Source organism: Gekko japonicus, unplaced genomic scaffold (assembly GCF_001447785.1).
Source record: "Gekko japonicus isolate JY-2015 unplaced genomic scaffold, Gekko_japonicus_V1.1 scaffold792, whole genome shotgun sequence".
Taxonomy (NCBI): domain Eukaryota; kingdom Metazoa; phylum Chordata; class Lepidosauria; order Squamata; family Gekkonidae; genus Gekko; species Gekko japonicus.
The window spans coordinates 123,876-128,284 of NW_015160233.1; positions in this window are offsets into that span (position 1 = coordinate 123,876).

The window sequence follows — 4,409 nt, forward strand, 5'->3', positions numbered from 1 at the left end:
CCATTTAACTTCACATTGCAGGATGTCTGGCTCGAGGTCAGTGATTATACCGTCGTGGTTGTCAAGGACATCGAGGTCTTTCTTGTATAGTTCTTCTGTGTATTCTTGTCATCTTTTCCTAATCTCTTCTGCCTTTGTTTAAAAGATAACTTTCTCCCATCCCCCCCTCTAAGTTAGTGTAATAGTGAAAAACACTTGGATTTGTTTTCAGTGTTTAAAACACAACTCCTCCCCTTCTGTGTTAGCATAATACTGAACAAAAATATTAGTCACATGGGTTTATTTTTAATGTTCTTTGATCCTATGCAGGCCTACTGTGGAACAAATATCTCTCTCTCTCTCTCTCTCTCTCTCTCTGTGTGTGTGTGTGTGTGTGTGTGTGTATTATGTCTGTCTGGCTATTCTGGCTATGTGGGTGGAGAAGGGGACCTAAACTTATCCCTCACCCACCCTGTACAGGATTAAACCCATTCAGCCCAGTCTAGGGGTGAGAGGGAACCCTATATTTCAGCACCTGAAACAAAATCCATGAGACAGTATGTACTCTCTCTAGAATTCACAACAGTTTGCCACCAGAATCTCTTCCCAGGGGTCCCCACCCAGCCTAGGAGCAGAGATTCAATCTCTCAGCTGGCATCTGGGACTTAACACATCAGCAACTCTAACTGAGAGGTGCACACAAGTACTCTCACAGTGGTCAGTGCCTAGACACACTCTCTGTGGTCAGCGCCTAGACACAAGATTTAGCCTTGGAGTTCAATTACCGCATCAGAGACAATTACAAATATGAATGATCTTTATTCAGTGCAAAGCATAACAAGAGACTAATAGAGGATACAAAAATAATAACAACCTATGGCTATTTGCCCTTACTGCACATTAATAATAACCATAGTTACCGAGTTAAGTATAGCATCCGGTAGTCCAAGATTGTCTAGTGCCTAACAGTACAGGTTGGCACCAAGGGATTTTGAAGAGAAATCCCATCTTGTGCAGGTATATAGTCCAGGACTGCTCAGAGATACAGATCCACAGTAACAGAAGGTTGGCAACCAACAACCAGTTCACAAAGAAGATCTTTGTTTCAAAAGTCAGGATCCCAGAAGCAAGAGAGTTCTTCCCTAAAGAACCACGGAGTTATACCCCCATGCCAGTAACCATCAGTTGTGGCCATCAGCCAATCACGAGCGGAAGGGGTGTGTGCCCAATTTCTGGTTGCCATAGCTGCCAACATCAGGTGTGTGGGGATTGGCTAAGAAGTTAGAGGCCCTGCCTGAAGTCAGGTGATACAACTTCCAGCTTTCTCCATTGCATATGTAACATGGCCCATGTAGGCCATACAAGAGGAGCCTTCAAGTCTAGCCCTCAGCAGGGAGGTGTTAAGGAATGTGGGTATCTGGCATGATTATATGGCATGGCTATTTGGTGGTTCAGTCATCTGGTCAAGTGACAGAAATCACACTAGGCCATCTGGCCTGCAACAGGAAAAAGACACACAGAATGTCATCACAGGAAGAAGGCATGAGACTTTAGAAACAATATTTCTATACACACCCAAAATATGTTCTTGCTTGTCTCAAAAAGGATATTATAGCTTTGGAAAACCTTACAAGTTTTCATCTGGTTCAGCTGGCTATTTTCTACTGACAGTGGCCTCAGGTAGAGCTTTTCCCTGGTTGTTGAGGTCCTGTGATTCGAACCAGAGACCAGGTACATGCAGAAGGGACGGCTCCTCTCTGATACTGAGTTTGAATAGGAAAGTCACCCAAGCTGTGTGGTGCAATAGAATCAGTGCTCCAACCACAGGAACAATGTGTTATCTCTGACTTGAGTGTTTTCTCAAGTTTGTACTCCCACATTTCCTCCTTGCCCATCCTCCACAAACAACTTAGGTGATAACATCCTAAACTGCCTCTGGTGGGTAGCTGTGTTGGTCTGAAGCAACAGACCAAAGTTTGAGTCCAATGGCACCTTTAAGAGTCAAACTTTGTTCTGGGATATAAAAAATTATCTCTTTTTCTTCTTTTTAGCTTACTCATTAGCTCCTTCTGAATCGCTGCCCACTGATAGCAGTAAAAGTAAGGAATAAGAGGACACCTGTAGTGGATTATGGTCATGTCTGCAGGTCTGTTTGTAACACTGTAGGGACCATTCGGTATGGCTTGCTCCCAGATCCTCTGAACTTCTCTCAGTCGGCTATCAAAAACTCCAGGATAGTGTGCCTAATGTTTCTGTTGCGCTAAGGATACTTAGACTTAAATTTCAACATCACAAATAACAAGATTTTTCAAAATGCTTTGTGATCTGTGTTTTTCTGTTTGAGAGAGAAAATCAGAGATTGTATTACTTGTTCTCACAATTAAAAAAAATTAGCAATTTCAAATTTTGTGTTTTTCGTTCTTCCTAAAATGCATTTAAGTTTGAAAATTGGTGAGTGCATTGGGGGGGGGGCACCAGAAGGTAGCCTCACCTAGTGTGCAAAAAAACCTGGCACTGGCCCTGTTTGTAACTTGCTCTACCATGCAAATGAGACACATAATCCATGGACCATTTCCCATAGGAGGGCAAAGGGAAAGAATGTCAATTGTCTTATAGTTGCTAAATGAATTAAGTTTAAGGGGAGTATTTTCCAGAGATTGATCTCTATTTGGCAAGCAAGCACAGACATGTGGAATGGTGGCTAGAAGTGTTTTAGGCTGGTGATACTTGGTAATTAAATGCTTGACATCTTATTACAAAGCTATTATTTCTTCTACATTTCTCCTGGCTAAAAGTACTCCCAGGCCACTTGTTTAGAGTATTTTTTTTTTACATAGGTAGTTTTCACATCTGCATGATGTGCATACATAAGTGAACTATCATATATCTGAGGACAAAGACAGCTTTCAAATGGCTACTTTTCCCACACTAATTTTGAGTAAAGTGATACAGGGATGGGGGTTTCATACTGCAAATTTCCTTCCATTAATGAGCTGTCTCTGAAGTGCTATGGTCATTTCAAACAGTGCCGCTTCCCCCCACACCCTTTTTCTGCCTCGGACTTTTTAAAAACATCCTAATGTGAGCACTATAGTGGCACCATTGAGATGCATTGACTCAATGGAATCAATGAATCTCAGTGGTGCAATGCATCTCAATACTGCTCACATTAGAACATAAAAAAAAAAAAAAGTCCAAGGAAAGGGCAAGGGGAAAAGCAGCATTGTAGAAAACACTATGGACATTTTAAACAGCATAACACATTGATTCAGAAGTGCAGTTAAGGGGTTGAAAATCGGGGGGAAGCTTTTTTCTTCAAAATCGGCTCAACCACGCTTTGCTAACCCGATGCAAGCAAGTTTGTATGAGCAGATAAAAAAATTCCATTAGTAGCTGGTTACTAAAACAGGTCTGTCTGAAATGATAGAAAAAATCCATTAGCAACCAGTTACTAAAATAGAATAGAAAGGCAGTTTGAAAAGGGACATGTGTCCCCATGGAAGGCCATGTAGAGAAAGTAAGAGGACAAAGTGCACAGAGAGGAGGGATCAAGTCTGGCACTTGTCTCTTTTGTGCTAATTCAGCCTGCTCCATCCACTGCCACTGTTCCTGCAGAGTGGGTTCTGAGACCTATGGGCCATGTTTGCATCCTGCCTGGTGGAGGTCTGGTGGCTGTCTCAGGGGGTGGCAGCAAGGCATCCTTGGAGGCTGTGGCAGGGTGATCTCAGGTGTTGCTGGAACATTGTAACCAGGCATCTTTGCTGTGCTGGGCTCACCCTGGTCCCTATAGTCTTCTTCAGCCACCAGTCTTTGCTTCTTGGGCTCCTCCCCTGAAGACTCTGAGTCTCTGGACTGGTCAGGGAGGGTCATGACACCTGTGGTAAATTTCCTTATACTATGGCAAATTTAATGATCAAAATATCTATTGATAGATCTATCTTCATAAGAAGATTTATCTTCACAAAAAGACAATAATTCTAGGAAAAGCTGATGGCAGTAGGAAAAGAGGAAGACCCAACATGGGATAGATTGACTCAATAAAGAAATCCACAGCCTTCAGGTTGCAAGTCTTAAGCAAGATCAGGGCTCTAGTCGGGGGGGAGCGCTCCGGTACGGCGCTCCAGAAGAGAACCTCCGGGGGGCGGGGCAGTCATGTGGTGAAGCCCCGCCCCCTTCTTCACACCGCCCCCTGCTTCGACCCTCATTCTGCTGGAGAATGAGGACGAAGCAGGAGGGTAAGTAGCTGCCTTGCCTGCCTTGCCCCAACCCTCCCTCTGCCTTTGCTTTCGCCGCTCCTGGAGCCCTCAGCGCCGGGAGAAATCTGTCTCCCCCCCCAACCTCCCCCCCGTCGATCCCTCCCCCCCTTCTGGAGCAGCCTCGCTAGCACCGGGAGAAATCTCTCTCCCCCAACCTCCCCCACCCCCTTGATC